We start from the raw sequence: 16421 nt of genomic DNA on the forward strand, positions 1-16421 counted from the left end.
CAACATAAAATCCATCAAGCTGAAAATGCATGTCATCAAATATTTTTAATCTGGCACAAAAGATGAGTGATCAATATCTCTCCATTAATCCATCACTCAGCATTACCCTGAAATCATCTAAGACTAGCTTGGATCTTCTAGGCAGTATCTTTGTCTTACTGTTACAAATCCACAATGTCTGATACAATGCCAAGAGGAGAGAAACTGCTAAATAGTGATATGCTTAACTGATAAGAAATTCAAAGCAAATATTTCTGTATTGCTAGACCATTTTAATTGAATTGGATTTTTATGCAGTTAAATCAGTCACAGATTTGGAATAAACTGTATATTTAAATATAGGAACATAGATTTATATTTCAAAGTAAGATTCATAACTCTATTATTACCCAGGTTTGTAAATAGTAAATACGACGTACATGTGTTAGCTTTCTGTCACTATCACAACCACCTGAGATAAATCAACTTTATAAAGAAAAAAGGTTTGTTTTGGCTCACAATTTAGGATATTTCAGTCCATGATTGATTTTTGTCCCTGTTGTTTTGGGTCTGTAGTGAGGCAGAACATCATGGAAGAAGCACAAGTTAGAGCAAAACCATCACCTCAATACCAGGGAGCAAAGAGAGAAAGGAAGAGACCTGGTTCCTATAATCCCTTTTGAGGTCACTACCCCAATGGTCTAAACATCTCCCATAAGGCTCCACCTCCTAAAGGTTCCACCACTTCCTATTAGCACCATGCTGGTTACCAAGCCTTTAGTACACAGGTCTTTGGGTGAAAGTCAAGATTCAATCTATAGCAGTATAGGAAAATATATGAGGATTATGTATCAGATTGCTAACCACAGCTGGTGCACTGAATGTTGGGCTTATAGTTTTGAAAATATACACTTAGGTAATATTTGAATTTTAGAGAAGATTACTTTTATAATGTGACAAGCAGAAAAAAGGCTATATTTATATATTTTATATATCAATGTGCAGATCGATCATTTAAGGGAATGCATCTGCTTTGACTTAAGAGCAATCAACAGAAAATGCAATATGGTATCTTTAAGAAATTCACAACAAGCTGGGGTTATAATTCAGTGTGAGAGCACATACCTAGCACATGGGAAGCCCTAGGTTCGATCCTCAGCATCACAAAAAGCAAATCAGATATTGTGTCCATCTACAACTAAAAAATATTTTTAAAAAGAAATGAATAGCCTGAAAGCTGAAATAATTTATGCATGTACACACACACAAAACAAGTATGAATGTGACCACTGATAAGACTGAGATTCTGACAGTCCTGGAAGATAAAACCTTAGAGAGAAATGTCATTTCAAGCAGTCCTTGAAAAACTACTACAATGTGAATCCCTGAAGGTGAAAGAAAGGGCATCCCCAATAGCACCAAGACAGGTCAGAAGGTACAGGGAGTACTGAGAATTAAATGAAGGGCACCCTTGATATTTAGCCTGAACTTAAAATGTAAATCAAGCCAGGGAACTCACTGAAGTTTATGCAAGGCATTTATCTACATTATTCAAGGGATAGTGGAAGGGGATGTCAAAGAAGGCTTTTGAGAATAGGGCAAAAGTGATCAGATTTTGACTTCAATGAGTTAGACAAGAGTCTAGTCAAACAGATCATCCAGGAAACTCCAAGATAAAGATAAAGGTAAAAAGGTACAAGTTGAGACCTTTCTTCTTAATGTGATCTGAACATTCCCTGGAAGCTCATTAGAAATGCAGATTCCCAGACTCCACCCAGACCTCATGACTCACAATCTGCATTTTACTAAGGTTCTTATGTATTAGAATGCAACAGTAAAGTTGGAGAAGTTACTGAATTAAGGTATTGGTAGCAGGAAATGAAAGTAGCCAAGAGGGTGAGATATTTTTTGGTTAACTATTAGAATTTGGTGACTGGATAAATGTGGAAGGTCAAGGAAGGAAGTAAATCAGATTTACTCAGAAATGTTGAATGGTCATGCTATTCATAAAAATGGGAACCCCTGGAGAGGAGCAGGATGAGGAAAGGGCAAGGGAAGCTGCTCTATCCAGTGAGCAGAGGGCAATGTTCCTTCTGAAGCCAAGTGGAGAAGAGTAAATGCATGTGACTCACACTGCAAGGGTGTGTAAACCCAGGAAAATGGATAAAATTATAAAAGGAGAGGCAGAGTGCAGGGGAGGGTGAAACAAGAAGGAAGTATTGGCCAGCACCACCCAGATAGGAGATGGGAGTGGGAAGCTAGGGAGGAGAAAGACAGGAGAGAGGAGACTCCAGAGGCAGGATGTTCCAGAAATGAAGGGAGTTGAGAGAGATTCCCTGGATATTACAGGAGAAGCCAAGAATGGGCTACTAATTCTGCGATTCAGGTTACAAGTCACTTCCAAGAGTAGTTCCTGTGAGCACCATATGGAAGCCAGATATCAAGGGTTCAGTGTTGGAGAACAATGGAATTAAGGAGGCAGAATACTCTTCCCTGAATGTAACCAAAAATGTTAAGAATGAACATGAAAATCTGAAAGTGCACATACAATCAAGCTGAATCACATTTTTTTAAGAAGGTACAGGGCATTTGTATTTCAACGAATCTCATATGCAAACAAATTAGATATCTTTTTTTGAACATAAAAGTATCTTGAATATAGAGAGTGTAAAATATTAACAATAGAATTTATTTTGCTCTTGACACACAAAAAATAATATTTTAAAGAAAGAGTAAAGAAAATACATCAGATGAACAAGGCATTAATTTTTAGTCAACAATATCTCCATATACTTTCCTCTGCTCCTTACTTTGGCTTAGATCATGTTCATTAAAAATGTTAAAATATTAAGGCTTTTAGATAATGCACTGACAGGAAATTAAAGGAGAACCTTTATTTTAAAACACTTAGGTGAAATTCCACAAACCTATTGTCTGAATCACCTTTACACTATCGAAATGTAAAGGGTTCGTGTGTGTGTGTGTGTGTGTGCGTGTTTGTGTGGAAGAAAGTTGAGAAGTATTCTCATCCTGACTCTGAGAATTATAAGGAAACCAAAGGAGTACAGTGAGTAAAAATTAAATTTTTGGCTCAGTACAGAGAAGATCTGCTCCTCACTACTCTGTGAAAATGGAATGAGCTGCCCTGTATTAACTTCTTAAAACATTCAGACCACACATTTTGAAGGACACTGATAAACTAGCAAAGTAGAACTTGTTCATTAATGACATCTGCAAGTGTCTAAATGGAGGTGTGACAAAGGATATGCCCACCTCCCAAAGACAAGAGCCCATGGCTGCCACACATGGCAACATATGTGGTTAAGGTGAATCTTTAGAGACAAAGCCTATCCTGGATTTTCTGGGTGGAATCTTGATACCATCACATGTCTCAAAGAGGACACAGAAAGAGGAGGCAGCATGACCACACAGGCAGAGAAAAGGAGGTGGTCACAGACAAGGAATGCTACCTGAGAGGATGAGGCAAGAGGATTCTGAGTGTCAGGTCTGCATGGGCAATAGACAAGACCCTATCTCAAAAATAAAGGAATGCAGACAGCCACCAAAACCTGGCCAAAGTGAGGAGGAATTTTCTCTCCTCCACACCTCCTCTGCACGAGTGTAGAAGAAAATAAAGTCCCACTGGCACCACCTTGATCTCAGGCCTCTGGTTCCAGAATTATAAATAACTTCTGTTGTTTTAAACCCTAGGGTTTTAATATGATATCTATCATTCCCTTCTAAGTCTGAGATGTATTGAGCTGCTCTTGCCTCATGCTGATCACATGTCCCTGGAAGGCAGAGCCCTGGACTACCTTTCCTACGCATTCAAACCAGCATCCAGTGTGCCTGGCACATGGATGCAATGGCAAGAAACTTTTATGACAAAGATATACATCCAAGTGATAAGAGCAGAGGGATCAGATGAATGGATTGACACATTTGGCTCTAAGAAGTATTTATTCAAGAGTACTTATCATATTCTCCCATAAACTCAACTTTGGAGAAAATCAATAAAAATATTACTATGAGTTGACATTTAATTTTAAAGAGAGGAGACACCACCAGCATTCAGAGGGAGATGTGGCTCTTACCTGCCTACTCAGATGGGTCATCAGTTTCTAGATCAAATGGATCAAGTGATTGAAAGTGACTTACTTCAGCAAAAGCAGAGTGGTGGCTGCACTTGGGAAGGCTGGAAAGGGTGGCGGGTCCCTGTAAGATGGGATGGACATGGGGGTAGGGTGAAAAGAAGGGAGGGTTTCATTCAAGGAAGCACCACAACCATGACAGTTTCCTGTAGGCTCTCTTTGCAAAAGACCTCACATGTGTCATGCTTTAGGGCACATGTGGGAATCACAGGCAAAGAAGGAAGGACACCATATATTAACACTTCTGTCCCATGTCAATGCTTTCAGGGGCGTGCACATAACAAAAGTTCTGTATACCATCCTGCTCAGAGAAAGTGGAAAACCACAGAAGTTTCTGCATTCAACAACTCTTTACAATGGATATGCATATATATGTGTGTGTACACACACGGGAATCAACACTATCATTAATATGAATCAAAGATCCAAATGACATTTGAAATTTACATGAATTCTAAATCTGTGAATTACCACTAGATGGGGTTCTCCTAGCAGAGTGCTAGATTGATGGACTTCAAATGATCATGGGCAAGAATTGACTCAGTAACTAGTTTTCTCTCTAGTCCAGATTCCATGGGTAATTCCAGTGGGAGGGATGTACTCCAGAATGATGAGTGACAAATAAATGGTTTCCAGGGCCACAGCTCTGTGTGATAAAAAAAAACTCAGCAGCAGAGCTTTAGGACATTTCACCAGCAGAAATACAGGGTCCTATAAGTAAAGACCTAGGAGCCACTCCTTCTGTAGACACTCCCTGAAACAGGTTGAATATATTTAACTTTGGTTCAACTCATCTGAATTTTACCAAAACAGCAGTAGATGGAGGACATCCAGCCTGGGTCAGAATGCCTATGCTAGCACAACCTCCTGTGGCATATTGGTGACTGAAGGTAACATGTCATGGCTGAACTGTGTGCCAGACTTCAAGTGAACAGAGGGCACAGGAAACAGACTGGGGCTGGGCCAGAACAAACAACCTGATGAGGGAAGGATTAAATCACTGGTGGATAGTCAGTAACTGAAATTACAGTGGCCAGGAGGGGTGTGGAGGATGGAAATTTGATCCTGCCAACAACGACAGACAAGATTTTGTCAAGTGGAACTTGTCAGCACAAGACTCCAGACTGAAACAATACACTGTCAGGAGTGTGGCCAGGCCTTAGGTCCTGAAATTTGTCCACAGTGGGGTTGAAGAAGACACTGAGAATAAAAGAATGGAGTTTTGATCCTGGAAAGTTCTTGGCAAGAGCAAGGCTGACTATCAAGATCACTGCTAAAAGTTTTTCCAGGCAAAACTTTAAGTCCAATACTTGCTTTCCACATAAACTTCCTGCACTACAAACAAGACAGCCTCTCAAAAGTTACACTGAATATGTCTAGGCCATTTAGGAGTGAGCTGGTAAATTCACCAAAATTAACAGTATTATTTGGGAAGAAAACCATGCTAGCTCAAGAAATGACAAGGTAATTTAGATAAAAAAGTGGAAAATTAATATTAATGTACAAATACATAAGGAAATTTACTTTTATTTTAATCATCTCCTTTAATTAGGAGCTTATTAGGATGGATACAAAATTCTAGTTCTGATAATTTCACATTGTTTTACCATGTTCAATTTCATCAGGCTAAAAGCTAAAGTATGATTAAAAGAAGTTCATATTTTTGCTCACTCTAGCTTTAAATAAAAAGATTTCTGTAATACAATAATCATTATTATTAATAAGGAAGAAATAGGAAAGTAACAATCTAAAGAATTCTTAAGGTACTCATAAATAATCTTAAGGAATAAACTAATATTTTGGTATTCCCCTGCCCCAGGAAGAAAGACGAAAATGCATACTCATATATTTTTCTAATCTTTAAAACACTTTCTAAATAAATTTCAATGTGGACTTAATACAAAACTATTCTTATTACAACAATTCTTCTTTTTCTAAATGATACCAATTCCACATGTTCCTGTTCCCCAGAAATCATTTGCCTTACATTAATTTTCCTTGCCAAAAATTATTTAAATCTCTTTTCATCACAAAATCTCTTCCAAATATCAAGCCCATTTGAATTATTATCCAACGATATTAAAAAAAACTGAATTTCATCATCACTATTTACTTATTCTTGTGTTATACAGAAGCTCATAATATCCAGCCTACATAAACCATCTAACTCAGACCTAAGACATGAATATTTTTCAATGTGTAAGATAAAGTTATATCTGCATATAGAAATTCCTTCTATAATAGTATGCCTTATAGCTCCACAAACACTAATTATAAAAAGAAAATTCATTAGTTATACATTCAGCTAATTGGGGTAAATCATGTAAAGAAAACAAAGGAAAAGCTATTTAGTTTCAGAAGAATGGGATGGGAACCACATGTGTTGAAATAAACACTGGAGGGAAAAGCATGTTCCTGGCATCTTGCAATACTGGCTTCCATTACAAATGGGTGCACCCAACAACGCATCTATCCCATGATATTTGAAACAGAATGTACTCATTTATATGGGACCACCACAATTCTGTCTATATATATGTATCTCTACTAGGTTCCACATCCCCCCTTCTGAAAAGTGCATCTTCATGCACAAACTATCTTTGAAGCAAATACATGGGCAATGGTACAAAGACATGAATTAGTGAGGATGTTTCATGAAATACAATGATCTCACAATCTATAACTATTTGGATCACATAATTATAAACCATGATTACATTTTTTTCAAATACTGAACCTGAAGAAAGGCTAAAAAGGGGCAGGGAGTAGGTTGTCTTGACAGAACTCACAAATGAAAGATCTGTGATAAGAAAGCAGGCAAATAAACCATAGACTTAAGAACACAACTGCTCTGATGAATACATGTTTCTACCAATGGAATATATACATTTACACTGCATAGATGAACCACCACAAGGGATGGGGGAACATATCCAAATGGATTTTCAACAGGTTCATACAACACTTCAACACAAACGAAGGACTGCATGCTTGCTATCTGTTCATAGGGATGCAATACCTAAATCCCTGCATACTCTTCACTTCCAAACTGCATGAAAAAACAGTCGTACAAATGCATGGGCAGGCAGATCAAGATCAAATACAATACACACCTAGCCATGGGCAAGCAGATCAAGATCACATACAATACACACTCTGCCAGGAAGATACGCAGAATCTACTGCTCCAGTTTTCACCCTCTAAGCCACTACCTTTAAAAACAAGCCCCACCAGGCACTCACATGCAAGCATGGATGGGTACACATAGGTAAAGGCACACACACACACACACACACACGCAGTCAATCACCTCAGCCAGACCTCATGTTTAAGGCCTTGGATCCCTCATCAGAGGGAGAGAAATCAAACAAAGTAAGGTTGGGTGGCATGACCTCGGCTCTCTCCTGGCCATCTCTCCTGTCATTCACATCCCTATTACAGGCACTTGCACAGTACACAGGAATTTACCAACCACAGTCTAGGATCTGCAACTCTCTCTGCACCTCATTGCCCTCTGGAGATTTCAGCCCCACCCCAACCCCAAGGACACAGAACAACCCCTTTGGTTCCAGCCACAATTCCCTCCTTTTAACTTCTCTAACACAAATATGTCCTACTAGCACAGAAAACACTTTCCTCTTTAGCAAGGAGATAAACCAAGAAACCATGTCATCCATCCACTACTGCCCCTGCCTTTGCTGAGCACTGGGTGGCAAAGCAGTTCTTACCTGGCAGTTGAGCTCCAGGTGGCCTTCCCAGGGCAGTACTCTCCACTCCCCAAAATGCTGGGGTCATCTGGTCCACCATCTCTTTGTCTCCTGCCTCTTGACTGACTTCAGGCAGCTGTTGTCTGCAGGATCTCAAGTCCCTGCCTGGAGCTGTGCTTCAATCCATCACCTAGTCTTCCAGAAGTGCTGCTACCTGTGGGAACTAAAGAAGAGCACTGGATAAAGGATGGCATAGAACTGTCCTGTGGTGTGCACCCCTGGCTCCAAGAGAGCACCTCCCGCGGGCCACTGTGCCACTTGTCATATTCAGCCTCTGGGCAGTGGCTGTGGCACAGGCCCAAATGGCAAAACTCATGCTGGGAAGGGCTGCCTCCCCAACAACCCTGGTTCCCCTTCATGCCCTGGCTCTTTCTGGTCACACCTTCCCACCCCACACACACAAACACTCACTCTCCACTTACTTTGTAACCCTTCTAATTTCTGTCTCCTTTACTTGGTACTCTTTTCCTAAGGGCAACAAAAGACACTCCAAGTGGTAGGAGGGCCTGTCCCACTCCAAGAACTCCTCCTTTGCCTGGTGTTCGTGGTCCTGGCTACTGCTGCCCCACTCCTCCTCCCCTTTCTCCTAGTCTCTGGTGAGCAATGTCAGACAGGTGGAGCCAAGAGAGGCGCTCCTGGATGACTTCCCAGTTTTGTTGGCTGCCATGCGCTCCACTGCACAGGGGTGAAGTCGGGGCGAGAGTCCACAACCTCTTCTCTGTCTTCGCCTTGCAGGGACGTCTCGCTGATGCAATGACTTCACTGAAGGCAGTCCTTGAGACACCTTACTGCCCACCAATGGGCATCTTCCACCGGGGACCTTGAGGCCGTGAGCCACCCAACAGAGTGTCAACATATTTAAATATGCACACATGCACACACACACACACACACACACACACACACACACAAATATGTTACATAGTAATATATATAAGAGAAACAGAGAAATACCCAAAGCCCTGCATTCTGCATTCTCTTCACTTCCAAACTGCGTGAAAGAAGAATTGCACAAGTTCATGGGCAGGCAGATCAAGATCAAATTCAGCACACACCTAGCCAGGAAGATAAGCAAAATCTACACCTTCAGTTTTCACCCTCCAAGCTGCTACCTTTGAAAACAAGCAGTAATCAGCCCTGCTCTAAGGAGGCTGTGCCAGAAGAGGGCTCCAGAAAGGAGAACCACTACAATTCAGCAACCACTGCTCAGCTAGTACTGACTGGATGTGTAAAGAACACACCACCAAAGTACTTTCACCTGCTCTTCTCAAAGACCAACATTTATTTCTTGGATACTTTATGTGTAATTCAAGCCAGGGGCCCCTAAAGGAGTTTGGCTCAGATGCTGTCAGAAACACCCTATGAAATCAAACGAGTGCCCACCAGGCACTTGTGTGCAAGCGGGGATGGGCACACATAGGTAAAGGGGTAAAGGTACACACAAACACACACAGTCTATCAGCTCAGCCAGACCTCATGTTTAATGTCTTGGATCCCTCATCAGAGGGAAAGAAATCAAAGGGAAAGTAAGTTGGGTGACGTGACCTCGGCTCTCTCCTGGCCATCTCTCCCCTTATTCACATCCCATTACAGGCACTTGCACGGCACACAGGATTTCCCAACCACAGTTCAGCAACTGCAATGCCCTCTGCACCTCATCGCCTTCTGGAGTTTTCAGCCCCAGCCAAACCCCAAGTTCACGGAACAACCCCTTTCATTCCAGCCACAATTCCCTCTTTTAACTTCTCTAACAAATATATTTCCTCATAGCACAGAAATCATTTTCCTCCTTTAGCAAGGTGATAAACCAAGCAACCATGTCATCCATCCACTATTGCCCCTGGCTTTGCTGAGCACTGGGTGGCAATGTAGTCCTTACCTGCCAGTTGAGCTCCAGGTGGCCTTCCCATGGCTGTACTCTCCACCTCCCCAAAATGCTGGGGTCGTCTGCTCCACCACCTCTTTGTCTCCTGCCTCTTGGCTGACTTCAGGTAGCTATTGCCTGTAAGGTATCAAGTCCCTGCCTGGAGCTGTGCTTCAATCCATCACCTAGTCTTCCAGAAGCACTGCTACCTGTGGGAACGAATGAAGAGCACTGGATAAAGGATGGCATAGAACTGTCCCATGGTGTGCATCCCTGAACCCAAGAGAGCTACACCTGAGCGCCACTGTGCCACGTGCCATATTCAGCCTCTGGACAGGGGCTGTGGCACAGGCCCAAATGGCATAGGCCCAAATGGCACTACTCAGACTGGGAAGGCCTGCCTTGCCAACAACCCTGGTTCTCCTTCATGCCCTGGCCCTTTCTGGTCACACCTTCGCACCCCCTACACACACTCACTCACTCTCCACTTACTTTTTCACTCTTCTATTTTCTGTCTCCTTTATTTTGTACTCTCTTTTCCAAAAAGCAACAGAAGACACTCCATGTGGTAGGAGGGCCTGTCCCACCCCAAGAACTCCTCCTGTACCTGATGCTGTTGGTCCTGGCTACTGTTGCCCTGCTCCTCCTCCCCTTTCTCCTAGTCTTCCTACCCGAAAGGTGCCCCGCCAGCGCCCCCACGCCTCCCAAAACACCCAACCCCAGCCCCGCCCCCCACCCCCAGCATTCCTAGGACTGCTGTAATGCATGAGCTCCCTGTTTGAAACCCAAACCTGACTGCTTTCTGAGCATACCCCATTGCCCTGCTTGTGCCTTGACTGCCTACCTCCCACGTGTTTTCTTGACTTGGGTCTTCGGCCTGGCAGGGGACTTCGAAAGCCTGCAGGGGGATCCAGCACGAGGAGCGGGGGCATGGGTGACTGGGCAAGTTGCTGGAGCCAGGAAAGCCGCCAGAGGCTAAGGATGCACGCTCCAGCCGCCGCCTCAGGTGCCGGAGGAGGCGCTCCAGGAGGCCAGGCCAGGTGGCCTCTTGGGCGGCAATCGGCAGGGAAGAGGCGGCACTGGACGCTTCCTGGAGTTCTGCGCCTCGCAGGTCCAGCGCACACTGAAGAGAATGCACTTCTGCTTTTCGCGCATGCGCTCTGGAGAGCGACGGCAGCTGGGTGGAGCCAAGAGCTGTGCTCCTGGATGACTTCGCGATGGTGCTGACTGGTCACGCTCCACTGCGCGGGGCTGAAGTGGTGGCCAGAGTCCACAGCCTCTTCTCTGGCTTTGCCTTGCGGGGATGGCTAGCTGATGCTGGCGGCTTTAGTGAAGGCCGTCCTTGAGACGTCTCCCTTATGGGTAATGTCCCCAACCTTCCACCAACGGGCATTGCCCGCTGGGTCCCTGGAGACTGTGCACAACCCAACAAAGTTTGTCACCGTATTTATATACATATACACACATACACATAGACACGCACACATACATACGTATATGTTATATTGTATCCCATATATAGTATATTTTTACTATATATATATTTTTTGAGAAACTGAAAAACCTGAGTCTTATCTTTCACTACATCGTAACAAGAAGGAATAAGAAAACAATGAGATCCAAATCTAACTTGAATACATATATTTATGTATATAGCCATTTAAAATAGAATACTAATGAGCATGAAGTGAAACAAATTAGAAAAGAGAATGTTTACTATCCACAACTGAGTCATAATTAAATGTGATATTAATAAATCAGTAAAGATTCAAAAGAATTGAAGAAACAAAATTTTAAAAACTGAGTGTGAAAAATTCAATTTATTATGAAATATTATTCAAAGTTAAAAACCTAAAACTAAATGAAATGAACAATTTGGATAAAAGTAACCCTGTTAGAAAAAGAAAACTCATTTTGAAAAACAGGGAAATATTAGGAGAAGCAAAAATTCCACTAAAAAATAGGGGAAACAATCCAGTGAAGATTTGAAAATGAAGAAGTCACTGTCTTTGATAATGTTGTCATAAGGATTTTCAATATCAAATAAAACCCTAATACAATTTATGAGGCAAATGCGATCATTTCCTACTGATAAACATTACCATCCACAGAAGTTTACATTTTTAAAAATTCTTGAAAATTTTATCACTTTTGAGACTTATTTTAATTTTATTCTATTTTTCCATTCCTAGTATTATACATCTATGTTACATAGCTGGAGAATGTGCATCCATTTTATATCCTTTCTTTAATAAATTGAATATTAAAACTGTCCTTTTTATATTAGAGTTTCAAAATTTTTTCTTACTTTACAAATTACAAAAGCTGGAGCTCTAACTGTGGCTCAGTAGTAAACCACTTGCAAAGCATATGTGAGGCATGGGGTTCGATCCTCAGCACCATATAAAAAATAAATAAATAAATGGTATTGTGTTGATCTATAATAAAAAATTAAATTATAAATATTGATTGGAAATAACTTAGATAATGCATTCGATTATGAAGAAACTAAAAACATTTTCACCAACCAGAAAAGAAGATACATAAATACTTTTGGATTGGGATCTTCTTTTTAAAAATTTTAAAGTTAGCATACAATTGATCTAACAAAAGTCACAATGCACACAATTCAGAGAATTTTTGTGGACTCATGATGTACAATCATCACCACCATCAATTTAGAACATTTTCATTCACAACAAGAAGAAACCCCATACCCTTTGGTAGTCATTCTCCATTACCCACTATCTTCAAAGTGTGAGGCAAGCCCCTATCTAATTTCTGTCTGTGGATTTCTCCATCTTATACATTTTAAAATATTTGTTCTAATTAGTTATACAAGACAGTAGAATGCACTCTGGCTGTACATGGTGCAGAATCACAACTGTAGTGTAATCATACATTTATATAGGTTAATAATATCCATCTCATTCCATTGGCCTTCCCATCCCTACTCCCTCTCTTCTCTTCTCACTCCCAATTGCACAATCCATAGTTCCTTCATTATTCCCTAACCTCCCATTATGGATAAGCATCTGCTTATCAGTCTAAATTTTCTGTCTTTGGTTTCTTGCATTTGGCTTATTTCACTTAGCATGATATTCCCCAGCTTCATCTGTTTACCTGCAAATATCATAATTTCATTCTTCTTTATTATAATGGAAATAAAAAAATAGAATCATAATATGTGATCCCTTGTGACCAGTTTCTTATGTTTAGCCTGTTTTTGAGTTTCATTCATGTTATAGCATGAATCAGTACTTCATTTCTTTTTATAGCTGGATAATACTCCATTGTGTGCATATACTATATTTGTCTATCCATTTATCAGCTGATGGACATTCGGATTTTTTCAACTTTTTGATAATTACAAATACTTTTGAAAATATTCATGTACAAATTTTTGCAAGGACACATCTTTATCAGTTATTTTGGACATGTATGCAAATGTGGGATTTCTGGGTCACTAGAACTGGGTCAGTTACTACACCATTTTACATTCCTAACAGCAAAGTATGAGCACTTTAATTTCTCCACAATTTTTGGCAATAATTGTTATTTTTCCTTTTTTTTTTTTTTTTTTTTTTTTTTGTTGTTGTGCTGGGGATTGAACCCAGGGCCTTGATGCTTGCAAGGCAAGCACTCTACCAACTGAGCTATCTCCCCAGTCCTATTTTTCATTTTTTAGTATAGCAATTCTAAAGGAAGGCGTGTCATCTAGTGAAGTGGTATCTTTCTGTAGTTATAATTTGCATTTCCCTAATGATTAGTGAGCATCTTTTCATGTGCTTATTGATCATTTGTATCTCTCCTTTAGAGAAATGTCTATTAAAATTCTTTTCCCACGTTTTAGTAGTTTATGTTTATTGAATTGAAAGGGTACTTTATATATTCTGGATAACAGACACTTACCAGATATATGATTAGAAATTTTTTCTCTTTTTCTGTGTGTTGTCTTTTCACTATGTGAATTGAGTCCTTTGGTGCCCGCCCATTCCAAAAAAATGGTACACTTTTGATGAAGTCCACGATTCTTTCTTTTTGTCACATGTATTTTAAATGTCATATCTAAGAAACTTAAAGAAAATGTGGTAAAAATGAGAAAAATTGATGAGTCTTAGTAGAAGATAAACATATTCTACAGTTTTTCTGTAAATCTGCTCCTTGTACAGTCTAATATTTGGGAATGGTATTGATGTCTCAATCATGGGATTTGAAGGAGCTCAGTTAGGACACTTGGAGTAGTTTTCTAGGTAGTTCAAGGCTGAATGAAGACTTGCTGCTGATGTCCAGTTGGGTGACCCACAGGCAGGTTACTCACCCTCCCTCATCCCTACTTTCTTCATCTGCAATTGTGGACAGCACCGACTGCCTGGTATGGCGGGGGCTGAGGGTCAAGGGGTGAAGATGGGATAAGATGCCCATGGCAGCTGAGCCTGGGGCAGGCACTTTTTGAGCCAAGAGATGATGGATGTGTTATGCAAGCAGATGACTGCAAAGGTCCCTCAACATCCAGATGTCCTGAGTACAAGGGGGGCTACCATGTACGAAGTTACTTTCTGTCACTCTGGGGTCCCCACCCAGAACCTTACTCCTGAGAGATGCCTGACCTGCTGCAAGAGCTGACCGAGACAGGTTATCCTTGTCCATGGGCACTAGCTGTCCTTCCTGATGTCCTGATTCCCACCCTCATAGCCAAGGTGGTGTGAAGGGACAGGTGGGCACTGTTAAGTGATTAGCTAAACTTTCTGTGGACTTTCCCTCTCTCTCCCTAGACCCCCACCCAGACTTCCTGGCTGATATCTGTGATTGCATCTGGAATCTTTAATTACTGGAATCCCACTGTCTCTTGTCAACTTCCCACTATCCCTGTCCGTCCTGCTGATGGAAGACAGGAAGGGAAAGATGGATGGTCTCAGTGACTGTGGCCCCAGCACCACCCAGAATATGCACACGGCACCCACACCCACCCACATACCACTTACACCCCACCCTGTCTCCTCCTTGTCTCCTTAATCCTCTCCTCTCTGCTTGGTCATCTTTCTCTGTCATTGTGCCTCTGGATGCCTCTGACCATCTTCATCTCTTGTCCTTTTACATTTTATGTCTCTGCCCATCTGTTCCCACTCTTTCTCTGCCTTTTTCTCTTTAAAGGCAGTTTTTCCCCCCAATTTCTTCACTTGTACAAGACCGCTTTCCCTCCATAACATATCAGGATTTGAGGATGACTCACCAGGGTGCAGATATGAAATTGAGATACATGGGAAGATATGAGCCCTTCCTAAAATTATCTGGACATCAGTGTCCTCCTCTCTACAAGAGGCATATCACTAGTACCATGGAAGTTTATTGGAAGGGACACAGGCATAGTCCAGCTCTCCATAAAACCTCTGGTGTCTACACTTGTGTCTACAAACCCCACGCCTGCCTTTCTCCAGTCTCACCTCCTTTGAACCTGTTTTTTACATGGGCTTCTGGCTGCTGTTATCTTCAGCACAAGAAATGCACCCAACTCCAGGACTTTGTCCTTGTCTATCTTTCCCTAAGGTGTGGGCTTCACTTTGTGACTTGCTCTCGAAGGACAAAATGTAGCAGAAAAGGGCCATGTGATACCTCTGAAAGGAAGCAGGCTGTCATGCCTTAAGGATGCCCAAGCAGCCTTCTGGAGGTGGAACCAATGTCTCCTGCCAACAGCCAGCATGAACTCACCATGCAAGTTTGTGAGCCCCTTAGGAGGCAGACCCATTAGTCCTACAATATTGGTTGCAATTGTGACTGCCACCTCACAGGAGATCCTCAGCCAGAGCAACACTGTTGGGTTCTCAGCCCCCATGAATGGTGCTACCATGTTTTAAATGCTCCACTGAGAGCCATTAGGATGTCTTAGATAAATGGCTGGTTCCAGGGTTAGAAAAAGGAAAATCCAAGATGAGCCTCGAATGTTCTATGCTGAAGTAGATAAACAAGGGCCTCTATCCTTTTGCTCTGATGACGTGTTATGTTTTTGCTTAGTGATTTGTGTGTTTCTCTCTCCCACTAGGTGAAAATTCCACTCCATCAGTGGTGGTGCCTGTGTCCCCAGGGCCTAAAACATGAGTTTGCTCTGGCAGGAATGCATGGAGTTCAGCAACTCCAGGCTCAGCCTAGGAAACCTCGCCTGAAGATCCCATCTCCCTGGAGAAAGCAGGTAGGCTTGCCCCACTCCTTTTCTGTCTTTCTGTATTTCATTTCTTGCACTTTCTATATTTCTGCTTGGTTTTATTCCCAGCAGTCTGACAATGCATGTATTTGTGTGGTTAAGAAGCACCTGGGGGAGGAAGAATGCTCTGTGTTTTCTTCTCTAAAAAGCACTGTTCAAAAAGTAGCCCCCCTCCCCAGAAGAGACAAAAATAGCCCAACAGTAGGGCCCTGCCAGAGATGGAGGGTGAGTGCTATGTTTCTGCAGGCTAAGGAAGCTCTGCTCCTTTAGACTAGGTGCCCCATGTGCTCGGTCACTTGTGGTGAACCCCTACTTGCCCACTTATTCATTTCTCCACCCTTCACCCAGCTATCTGTTTATTAATTCTCTATTTGTTATTTACTAATCTATTACTATCTACATTATTAGATTATCTAATATCTTTATAATTATTATTTAATGCATTCATCCACCCACTCACC

This window comes from Sciurus carolinensis, unplaced genomic scaffold (assembly GCF_902686445.1).
Source record: "Sciurus carolinensis unplaced genomic scaffold, mSciCar1.2, whole genome shotgun sequence".
NCBI lineage: Eukaryota > Metazoa > Chordata > Mammalia > Rodentia > Sciuridae > Sciurus > Sciurus carolinensis.